Here is a 12918-nt window from a genome sequence, read left to right on the forward strand (position 1 = left end):
GTTATTACTATATTAATGACTTGTCAAAGTATATTTTAAAATATTCAGTACATTCAATTCTGCAAAACAACTGCGTATCTTAATATTCTATGAATTGATAAATTATCTAATCTATTCTTCACACTATAAATGCCAAGCCCTAACCTTTCCAGTCATTTTCATGGTCAGTATGTGATCTGTCAAACACCATTTCTTTTCATCATGCTCTTTTACCCTCTAAATTTTGACAGAGGATGGGAACTGCCATGTTGCATGCTATTTTGTTTATGTATTTCCCAGTTCCATGACATCATTTGTTTTCTCAGAAGACAGAACTTCAGGCAACAGTGCCAATTGCTGAAAACTCCTGTTGAAATGTAACACTAATCATAGAATCATATAATGGTTTGAATTGGAAAGGACCTTAAGATTATCTAGTTCCAATCCCCCCTTGCCATGGGCAGGGACACCTTCCACCAGACCAGGTGGTTCCAAGCCCCATTCAACCTGGCCTTCAATGTTTCCTGGGATGGAGCATCCACAGCTTCTCTGAACAACCTGTTCCAGCGCCTCACCATCCTCACAGTAAAGGGCTTCTTCCTTATATATAACCTAAATCTCCCCTGTTCAAGTTTGAACCCGTTACCCTTTGTCTTACCGCTACAGTCCCTGATGGAGAGCCCAATCTGTTGTCCAATTAATGTTGGTTTTCTTCCAGCAGGATAATGAATCACTTTTATTTTTGTATGTAATTATTGCATATATTTTCAAAAATTTTTGCTAAGTCTCCCACCCCTGCTTTGAACTGTGATATTTATTTCTCTAGGGGGAAAATCAAGGATTTAAAATGTACTTTTGTCTGCCATAAAATGGACAATTGTACTTAATCTTTCTTTAACCACTTGGTGTCCATGCTCTTCAAGTAACCTTTCTTAAGTAGTGTAGCTGGTTATCTGATTTTGGAATTTAAGGTTTCATTTTTACTTCATGTAGCAGTGAAACCTATATTTATGAAAAGAATGTCAACTAATTTTTAACTGCATATCTCAATCAAATATCTAAATTATTCAGTAACAGGCACTCCAATAGTTTTTGGACTCTACCCTTCTTTAAGACAGTCATCTGCATTGATTATAACTTCATTTTAACTAATCTTCAAAGACCCTAGGCACACTAAAAACATCGTTTACAAATCAAAGTTAGAAACAACACCTTTCCACAGCCTCAGGAGCACCGTGCGGTCAAAGTGCTGCCTGTTTCTCCTCAGTGCATTGGTATAACCGACAGACAAGACACGACACCCCACCACAAACACACACAAACCACCTCAGCACACGCACCGGGAGGCGGGGAATCAGCTCAACGGAGCGTACCACCACCGACCGTGGACGGGGGGAAAGGGGGGTCGCTCCCCCTCCGCCGGCCATCCTCTGGTGGGCTCGACCGCGCGTCCGCTGCGGGGCCGTGTTTGAGGCCCTCGAGGCGGGAGTGCCTGAGGGTTGAGCTGAGGGGAGCCGAGGCGGGGCGGATGGCGGTCTTCGGAGCGGCATGGCAGGAGGGTTAGGGGAGTGCGCCCCGATGCTGCCCTGACACAGCCCCAAGGGCAGTGCAGCTGCTCCCTGCCTCACCAAAATGCCCACACAAACCTCAAACACCCCAGCGGAGCACCTGTTGAGGCCGTTTTCACTCCTCTGTGTAGTACGTGAATTGTTTTATCAAATGGCTCCTCACATCGACATTAACCTCAGCTCAGGGGGGACTTCGTGTGTGAATGAATGTTCCTTTGAACAGCAGCAAATAGGCACTGGATGGGAGCACTTCTGTGAGTGGTAGATCAATCAATCGATCGATTCCTTTTATCTCAGGTTTTTCAGTATTTATACTGTGCATGTAACTATGGCGACCAAGCATGATACTCCCTGGTCTACCACTCCCTTTCCTGAGGGAAATTACCACAAAAGGCTTCTGAGGAAAGTTTTCAAGATGTAGGATCATAGATTCAGTTAGGTTGGAAAAGACCTTTAAGATCATCAAGTCAACCGTTAACCCAGGAGTCCTCCAAATCTGAAGTACTGAAGATGTACAGAGCTGGGTTTCTTCCCTTTATTGCTTTCCTTTCTAAATGTTCCATTTTCTGAAGGCAAGAAGACAGAACAGCTTTGTGAGGATTATGCCGTTTATGGAGGGAAGAACCATGCCCTGGACCCTGGGCTCTCTCCAGGCTACCATGTTGCTTTGTCTGTACCAGGGCAATGGGCTGTGGGTGGGGAACAGCAGGACCCAGGTCTCAGCAGCCCACAAGCAACAACCAAAGCAACAAGAAGTGATTCTGAATCCCAGGGCTGTGGACCTGGAGGTCAATACCACAGGCAGGATGCTGTCTGCTTGTGGTGGGCACTGTACACAGATGCTGCTGGTGGTAATGGAGGGTTATGCTGCTGATTGTTCTGCTTAAATATGAAAAGGAGCAAGTTAATGCCATTATTTGTTTCCTGTAACTGAAATTTAGTAGCAAGTTCTGCTAAGGTTACTTTGTCGTGAAATACTTAGTATTGTGCCAGGATACTTTTTTTTTTTTTTTTTTTTTTTTTTTTTTTTTTTTTAAATAGACATGTAAGACTGGTAGTTACCCACTGGTTGCTGAATAACATACCCATGAAATCAGATGCATTCAAGCCATGTAGTCCCACAGGAAAATGAGGGAGTCTCACTTCAGCTCCTCACACCCTTCTCCCAGGCAATGGATATTGGAGTCTTATATCAACACTTTCCACCTATCTCTGAGACAATGGATTGGTGGAATTTCATCTCAGCTTCTCATACCACTCTTTGAGACAGTGGACAGTGGAGTCTGATTTCAGATCAGTCTCTCACACCTTTTATTGTCATTCTGAGCATCCGTGTGTGAGAAACTTCTGTGCCAAAGACCTAGGAGATGGCAGTCCCTGCCAAGTTTCCTGTTCAGTTTCTCACAAACAGCATCATCTGTGTACATTTAAAATCTCATGGTTAGGCACACGCTTGAGCAATTTTTTACTGGTCATGTTATTATTACATTTTTGATGGTCTTTAATACTCTTCCTTACAACCCCAGCCATGCCAGGAGAATGTGGCAGCTACGTTTACAGAGTTAAGGTTTGCCAAGATCCAACTCAGTTTACAAAGTGATTGTTTTCTCTTATTTTGAAGAGCACATGGAAGCAAGACCCTAAGTTTTAATCTGCTCTAGACTGCTAGAGCACTCATCACCATGTTTAAAAGCCTGTTGTGTCAGGCTGTAGAGTAGCTTGGTAAAATAGGGATAAATTGTAATATTATACATCTTGGGCACCAGCATGCTGTTTGCTGTGTTCTGTTCCTCTTGCTAAAAAGATTTATTCTTCTGGTTTAGGAGGTGAAAGTTGTCTGTCAGAAAGGATATTTGGTACAGAAGCGCCCATTTCTGTTTCATTGTCCTAAATGTTCTGTATTTGTCCAAAGAGTGAAAAGAAATATACACAAATACATAGAACTCCATCTTTTGTAAGGAGGTTAATATACTAGAACACATTTACATGTAGATATTTAAATATATAGAGATATATAGCTGTGTAGGCAAATATATCTATTAAAATAATACTGTAGCCATTAAAGTGACCTGAGAAAAAGTAGTTGATTGCATGTTACCATCACTCATGCATGTTTGTTTCCTTGGAGTTGAAGGTTTTAGGAAAGAAAAAAAAAACCCTGAACTTGGTATGTGACCTTATCCTCATAACTGGAGTCATCAAACAACATAAAAGGCTACTTAGTTTCAGCATGTGCTTGAGCTGTTATTTTGTTCAGAAACAAAAAAGAAATGTTCCAGAAATTATTTTTTTCTTATGTTTTTGTGTCTTTTTGCATGGCAAAGAATGACCTAATCTTTTCTTTATAGCTTCAGTAATTGAAAAAATAATGGCTTAGCATTAGTGTTTATCACGTGTATCAAAATACAAGTTTAATTATTTGTAACAGGACACTGGTAGGCAATAAATTTCTGATGTTGCTTATATGAATTGCATATTCTTGTAATCTCAACAGGAGTATTCTGTGATGCAGGATGAAGCAAAAAAAAAAAAAAAACAACAAGGGCAGGTAAAAACTAGGTAAATTGTAAATAAAATCTTCTAAAATGTGTATCATTCTATGACTATGTGAATACCTGGATTTTTGTAATCTCCAAAAGAGTGATTAGGGTCTGTTCTAAAAATGACACAGTCTTCTGTGTTAGCCGTATGACATGATCAGTTTAAAATGGCTTTGGTTTGCCTTCTGAAATAACTTTATCAATTACTACAGGTGGAAAAACAGCTCACTGTTTTATGCTGCCTACCTGTCTTTGTCTGGAATAACCTGTGTTTGTCTGCAGCATAAATATTAAGAAAATATTTAGCCATACGGTATTGGAGGTAGACATCATGTTCCAGCACTTTGTTGCATAGACAGACTAGTATGTGCCATTTCCAAGAGGAGAAAAGCCCCTCCTATGTCATTACAGCCTAAGAGTTCTTTGCAGTCATTTAGTTTGTCAGAACAATATTTTTTGTTAAAAATCTCAACCATCACCCAAGCAAGAGTAAAAACAGCACAAGGAGTAAAGAGTGGCACAAAGGATATCCAGCCACTCCAGCCAGTAAACCGGCTTCACTGTGGGGCCCAGCTTAAATGCCTCTATGCAAACACACGTAGCTTGGGGAATAAACAAGAGGAGTTATAAATGTGTGTATGCCTGCAGGGCTATGGTCTTGCTGGCATGGAGACATAATGGGGTGACTCCTGTGTTATGTTAGTGTTGGAATGGAAGGATACAGGCTTTTCAGGAAGGACAGGGGCAGAAGATGAGGAGGGAGTGTCACCTTTTGTGTCAATGACCAGCTGGAGTGCGTGGGACTCTGTCTGGGAATGGTAGAGGAGCTGGCCAGGATCTTATGGGTCGGGATTATAGGAAGGGCAGGGACAGGTGACATTATAATCAGGGTGTGCTACAGGCCACCCAACTAGGAAGACCAAGCAGATGAGGCCCTTTATAGACAGATAGGAGCAACCTCATGTTCACAGACCCTGGTCCTCATGGGAGACTTCAATCAACTTGACATGTGTTGGATGCACAGCACAGCAGAGCAATCCAGGAGGTTCCTGGGGTGTGTTGATGATAAATTCCTTCTCCCAGGAATAGAGGAGCCAATGAGGAGAGGTGCTATGCTGGGACTTGTTCTCACCGACAAGGAGGAAAAGGTGAAGCTCAAGGGCAGCCTTGGCTGCAGTGACCATGAAATGATGGAGTTCCAAGATCTTTGGGGCAGTGAGAAAGGCACACAGCAAGCTCAGTGCCCTGGACTTCCGAAGGCCTGACTTTGGAAGTGGTCAAGGCCAGGCTGGACAGGGCTTATGAGCAGTGTGGTGTAGTGGAAGGTGCCCCTGCCTGTGGTAGAGGGGTTGTAACTAGATGATCTTTAAGGTGGTTTCCAACCAATCTGTGGTTCTATGAAAACATTAATTTGTAGCACAGCTTCTTTGCACTGTGTTTGAAACAGAGGACCATTTGTGTTGAGTTTGTTTAAATTTTCTCAAGGATGTACATAGGTATCCATGCCTAAACAGAAATCACATACTTAGACTAAATAGTTTAATTACATTAATACAGAAGTTTAGCCTATGCCACAGGAAGAAAGTTTCTATATCTGCACAGTATATTTATGCCCTGTGTTCTTCATTAGAGTGTATTAATATAATATACATGGAGGCAGTTTCAGAAATAATGTAATGATGCAAAAATAGATTGTTGGTCTTTATAGTTTGCTTCTGTAAAACTTGAAGTCTCTAGAATATTTTTCTCCTCAAAAGATTCTCACTTTACAAATTAATATTTACTAATTATGCTGCAGCCATGTCATCATTCCAGCTGTGCCAAAGCTCGGTCCTTCAAGCCGTGGTGCAAGCCTGCAAAAAATTCTTTTGCTTGGAAGCATTTAACAGGTAGATATTCTATACAGTTTAAATAGGACAAGACAAAGATGGCTGATAAACGTTAAGGATGAATAATTATAGGGAAAGAAGAAGTCAAGAAAAGTAATTGTATTGCTTCCACTGGCTTCCTGAGTAACCCAGCCAGAATTCCTTTGCTTTCCCATTTGCATCAGATTTTTCTGTTGACATACTGATGGGTCAGACTGTTGTAATTTCATTTTTAAGCACAATTATTCTAGTTATAATTTTATAATTTATTTGTAATTCTGGATCTCTTGTACTTTTAAAATAATGCTGAAATTCTGACCTAATTTTCTTGTACTCCTAAAGAAAATATCACAATGGTAGTGAGTGTTTGAACCACACAAATGTGTGCATATGTGTCAGACTGACAAGGAGCATGTTTTCTTAAATACATCTAGTACACCACAAGAACATACTTCTGTGTTAGGCACTACATTTTCCAAACATTAGCAAATCTGGTCTAATTAATCCTATATTAAGGAGTCCATTTGGACAGTGGATTGTTTACTTTCCTTTGGATTTTTTTGTTTGTTTGTTGTTTTTTTGTTTTTTTGTTTTTTTTTTTCTCTCCATTAATTTCTTCCTAGCGCTTCTTCTATGGAAGTTAAACAGCTGGGGGTAGTCTTGTGAGAAAGGAATTCTTGTGTCTAAAGCATCATTTGCTACACTAAGGAAGCAGGATGACAACTTAGAATCACAGAATCATAGAATAGTTAGGGTTAGAAAGGACCTCAAGATCATCTAGTTCCAACCCCCTTGCCATGGACAGGGACACCTCACACTAAACCATCCCACACAAGGCTTCATCCAACCTGGCCTTGAACACTGCCAGGGATAGAGCACTCAAAACCTCCCTGGGCAACCGATTCCAGTGCCTCACCACCCTAACAGGAAAGAATTTCCTCCTTATCTCCAATCTAAACTTCCCCTGTTTAAGTTTTAACCCGTTACCCCTTGTCCTGTCACTACAATCCCTGACGAAGAGTCCCTCCCCAGCATCCCTTTAGGCCCCCTTTAGGTACTGGAAGGCTGCTATGAGGTCTCCATGCAGCCTTCTCTTCTCCAGGCTGAACAGCCCCAACTTCCTCAGCCTGTCTTCATATAGGGGGTGCTCCAGTCCCCTGATCATCCTTGTGGCCCTCCTCTGGACTTGTTCCAGCAGTTCCATGTCCTTCTTATGTTGAGGACAACAGAACTGCACACAATACTCCAGGTGAGGTCCCACAAGAGCAGAGTAGAGGGGCAGGAGCACCTCCTTCGACCTGTTGGTCACACTCCTTTTGATGCAGCCCAGGATACGGTTGGCTTTCTGGGCTGCGAGCGCACACTGCCGGCTCATGTTCATTTTCTCATCAACCAGCACCCCCAAGTCCTTCTCTGCAGGGCCGCTCTGAATCTCTTCTTTGCCCAGTCTGTAGCTGTGCCTGGGATTGCTCCGACCCAGGTGTAGGACCTTGCACTTGTCGTGGTTGAACTTCATAAGGTTGGTATCAGCCCACCTCACGAGCCTGTCAAGGTCCCTCTGGATGGCGTCCCTTCCCTCCAGCATATCAACCGGACCACACAGCTTGGTGTCATCGGCAAACTTGCTGAGGGCGCACTCAATCTCACTGTCCATGTCAGCGACGAAGATGTTAAACAAGACCAGTCCCAACACGGATCCCTGAGGGACACCACTCATTACTGGTCTCCAGCCAGACATCGGGCCATTGACCACAACTCTTTGTGTGCGGCCGTCCAGCTAGCTCTTTATCCACCAAGTGGTCCATCCATAAAATTGATATCTCTCCAATTTAGAGTCAAGGATGTGGTATGGGACAGTGTCAAACGCTTTGCACAAGTCCAGGTAGATGACATCAACTGCTTTACCCTTGTCCATGAGTTCTGTAGCCCCATCATAGAAGGCCACCAAATTGGTCAGGCAGGATTTCCCCTTAGTGAAGCCATGCTGGCTGTCACCAAGCACCTTGTTGTTATTCATGTGCTTTAGCATGCCTTCCAGGAGAATGTGCTCCAAGATTTTAGCAGGCATAGAGGTGAGACTGACTGCTCTGTAATTCCCCGGGTCTTCCATTTTCCCCTTCTTGAAAATGGGGGTTATATTTCCCTTTCTCCAGTTGTCGGGAACTTCACCTGACTGCCATGATTTTTCAAATATGATGGACAGTGGCTTAGCAACTTCATTTGCCAGCTTCTTCAGGACCCGCAGATGGATTCCATCAGGTCCCACAGACTTGTGCACATTCAGACTTTGAAGATGGTCTCGAACCAGATCCTCTCCTACAGTGGGCCCAAGGTCTTCATTCTCACAGTCCCCGCGTCTACCTTCTAAGACCTGGGTGGTGCAGTCAGAGCCTTTGCCAGTGAAGACCGAGGCAAAGAAGTCGTTCAGAACCTCAGCCTTCTCCAAATCTTGTGTAGCCAGTTCTCCCGAAAGCTTCCTCAGGGGGCTTATGTTGTCCCTAGTCTGTTTTTTGTTTGCTACGTACCTGTAGAATCCCTTCCTGTTATCCTTAACATCCCTGGCTAGGTTTAATTCTAACTGGGCCTTAGCCTTCCTAACCCGGTCCCTAGCTTCCTGGACAACATCCCTGTACTCTACCCAGGCTGCCTGTCCTTGCTTCCTTTTTTTATAAGCCTCTTTTTTGCTTTGAATTTTCCTCAGCAGCTCCTTATCCATCCAAGGAGGTCTCCTGGCCCTTCTGCTGCACTTCCTTCTAGTTGGGATGCAACACTCCTGAGCTTGTAGCAGGTGATCCTTGAATATCAGCCAAGAGTCTTGGCCCCCCTGCCCTCCAGGGCTATATCCCATGGAACCTTACTAAGCAGGCTCCTGAAGAGGCCAAAGTCTGCTCTTTGGAAGTCCAGGGCAGTGAGCTTGCTACACGCTTTTCTCACTGTCCTGGGGATCTCAAATTCAACCATCTCGTGATCGCTGCATCCAAGGCTGCCCTGGAGTACCACATTCTCAGCAAGCCCTTCCCTGTTGGTGAGCACGAGGTCAAGCATGGCACCTCTCCTTGTCTGCTCCTCTAATACTTGCAAAAGGAAGTTGTCTTCCACACAGTCGAGGAACCTCCTGGATTGCTTGTGCCGTGCAGTGCCATCGTTCCAACAGATGTCAGGGTGGTTGAAATCCCCCATGAGAACAAGGGCCTGCGAGCGTGAGGCTTTTCCTATCTGTCTGTAGAGTGCTTCATCCACAGGTTCTCCTTGATCAGGTGGCCTGTACCAGATACCCACAGTAATGTCTCCCACGGCTGTTTTCCCTTTAACCCTGACCCACAAACTCTCTGTAAACTGCTCACCTGCCCCCAGACAGAGTTCCATACTCTCCAGCCTATCCCTAACATAAAGGGCAACTCCCCCTCCCAACCTGCCAGGCCTGTCCTTTCTAAAGAGCCTGTAACCTTCCATTCCAACACTCCAGGCATAGGAGCCATCCCACCATGTTTCTGTGATGCCTATTATATCATACCCCTGTAGACATGCACACATCTCTAATTCCTCTTGTTTGTTCCCCATGTTACAGGCGTTTGTATAGAGGCATCTGAGCCAAGCTCCAATTGAAGCCGACTCATTGGCTGGAGCAGCTGGAATGTATGTACATTGTTCAGAGCATTTATTATATTTTATATTGTAGGCTGAATGCCGGGAATGCATCTGTAGATCGAAGTGAAGTTGATGTACATGACCCATGTGGCGGAAATTTATGCAGGGTGCACCATCATCATATACCCATTCACTGGCATCAATAACCTGGAATGATGTAGCGCCACCAAAAGTGGATGAAGTGACTCGTCAACTGCAAATGTTCTAAGACAATCTCACCCCTTCCATCATTTCAGCTGTGGAAAAACTGTACCAGGAGTTCAAACAGTTGAGAGACGATCTGTCCTATCTTTCCAGCTCCCCATGTGATCAACCCATGTATCAGCTATTAACAAAAGACTCCCTACTGCTCAAGAGAGAATATATAGGAGGTACATGCCACCAGTCACCCTATGATTTTACCTGCGGGATCACGGAGAAGATATGAGAAAGTGAGATTGAAACCTCACTTCTGGAGTAACAGGTGTGTGAATTGAAGAGGAGAACAAAGGTCAAGGCTGGTCATCCCATGAAAGCTGCAGCTTCAGTCTCTGATGAGCAGGTTCCCAGATGGAGTGGAAGAGCTGATTTTATTCCAGCTGCTGTGATAAAGAAGACTAATCCCTGTCAACAAGATGTAAGTGAACAATATTGTGATCACTGTTAGAGGGGCCCTTCCTCCAGCCAGGTGGAGGTAGGGGCAGTCAGGTTTACTGGACTGTGTGGATCAGGTGGCCTGGCATATCAGTCCCACAGAAGTATAAGGCTCTAGTAGATACAGGTACACAGTGTACCCTGATGTCATCAAGCTGTCAAGGCGTGGAACCCATTTATATTCCTGGAGTGACAGGAGGATTCCAAGAGCTGACTGTACTGGAGGCTGAAATCAGCCTGACAGGGAAGAACTGGCAAAAGCACCCCATTGTGACTGGTCCAGAGGCTCCATGCATCCTCGGCATAGACTACCTCAGGAGAGGGTACTTCGAAGACCCAAAAGGGTACCGGTGGGGTTTTGGTATTGCTGCTTTGGAGACAGAGGAAATTGAGCATCTGTCCACCTTGCCTGGTCTCTCAGAGGATCCTTCTGTTGTGGGGCTGCTGAAGGCCGAAGAACAAGTGCCAGTCACGACCATAACAGTGCACCATTGGCAATATTGCACCAACCGAGACTCCTTGATTCCCATCCATAAGCTGATTCATAGACTGGAGAGCCAAGGAGTGATCGTCAGGACCCACTCACCCTTTAATAGCCCCATATGGCCAGTGCGAAAGTCTAACGGAGTGTAGGCTAACAGTAGACTGTCATGGACTGAATGAAATCAAACCGCTATTAAGTACTGCCATACTGGACATGCTAGAACTACAATAAGAATTAGAGTCAAAGGCAGCCAAGGGATATGCCATGACTGATACTGCCAATGCATTTTTCTGAATTCCTTTGGCAGCAGAGTGCAGGCCACAGTTTGCTTTTACTTGGAGGGGTGTCCAGTACACTTGGAACCGACTGCCCCAGGGGTGGAAACACAGCCCTGCCATCTGCAATGGACTGATCCAGACTGCACTGGAACAGTGGCACCCCAGAGAGAACTGGGTCAGACAATGGGACTCATTTCCGGAACAACCTTATAGACACTTGGGCCAAAGAGCATGGCATCGAGTGGGTGTATCACATCCTCTACCACGCACCAGCCTCTGGGAAAATCAAATGGTACAATGGGCTGTTAAAAACCACACTGAGAGCAACGCGTGGTGGGACTTTCAAACATTGGGATACACACTTAGCAAAGGCCACCTGGTTGGTCAACACGAGAGGGGATCTGCCAACAGAGCTGGCCCAGCCCAGTCAGAACTTTTACATACTGTAGAGGGGGACAAAGTTCCTGTGGTACACATAAAGAATTTGCTGGGAAAGACAGCCTGGGTTATTCCTGCTTCAGGTAAAGGCAAACCCACTCGTGGGATTGCTTTTGCTCAGGGACTTGAATATACTTGGTGGGTAATACGGCAACATGGGGAAGTCCGATGTGTACCTTAAGGGGATTTGATTTTAGGGGAAAACAGCAAATGAACTCAATTATATGCTGTTGCCTGCTATGTAGCACTTTCATAGCCCACCAACTAGATGTCTTAAGGTCACCAGCAACTGGCCCTGACTTCCCTCCAACCATCATACTGACAAAGAACAAACTTTGACGAAAGCAGACGAGGTCAGCAGTAACCAGATGAGTTCTGAGATGTCATCAGCAGGCAACGATCCAACATTGCACAGTGTCTCTCCTGCTCTGAAAGACTGTTAGAAGAGATGGAGCCTGACATCACGGAATTGATGAATTCAGCAGCTTTATAGGGTCCATGGACTTTAAATATAACTTTATTGGTCTGTGGACTAAGGAATGATATCTCTCTTTGCGTGTGTGTGTGTGTGTATGTATTTATATGTGTATATATATATATATATATACATGCATGAGACAAAAGTGGTGGTACATTGAAAAATGTGGGATCTAAGCATGACATGAATGATATGGAATAAGGAGTGGATACTGTCCTGGGTTCAGCAGCAGCAATCATTTTTCTCCTTTTTAGTAGTTGGTGCAGTGCTGTGTTTTTGACTTTCAGCCTGGGAACAATGCTGGTAACACCGATGGTTTTAGTTGTTGCTAAGTAATGATTACTATGATGAAGGACTTTTGCAGTCTCATGCTGTGCCAGGGAGGAGGACAAGCCGGGAGGAAGCAGAGATAGGACACCTGACCCAAACTAGCCAAAGGGGTATTCCACACGACAGCACATCATGGCCAGTGTATAAACTAAGAGGGCTAGATCACTGCTCAGGCTGGGCTAGGTATTGGTCAGTGGGTGATGAGTGGTTGTATTCTCTTCCCTTTATTTCCCTTATCATTATTATTATTGGTGGCAGCAGTAGTGGTTTTGTGTTATACCTTAGTTACTGGACTGTTCTCATCTCAACCCGTGGGACTTAACGTTCCTTCGATTCTCTTCCCCATCTCTCCAGGAACTGTGGGAGAAAGAAGGGAGAAACTGACTGAATGGCTGCATGGTTCTGAGTTACCGGTTGTGCTTAAACCACGGCACTTGCTCAATAGAGTTATGCCAGAGTGTTTAAGTAATAAGCAAATCATGGAAATGGATTTGGGCTGCATCTTGGTTCTGTGTGGCATGAGGGCATGTTTTCTATGGCAGTTAAAGCACCAACTCTGTGAAATTGATTAGTCAGAAGAATTTGTACTGTAAAATTACATTTAAACAGAAGCAGTTCCAAGAGAGAAATACATCCACTGATACTTCCTCAAAGTCAACTTGCTATAAAAGCTA

Source organism: Lathamus discolor, chromosome Z (genome assembly GCF_037157495.1).
Source record: "Lathamus discolor isolate bLatDis1 chromosome Z, bLatDis1.hap1, whole genome shotgun sequence".
Lineage (NCBI taxonomy): Eukaryota > Metazoa > Chordata > Aves > Psittaciformes > Psittacidae > Lathamus > Lathamus discolor.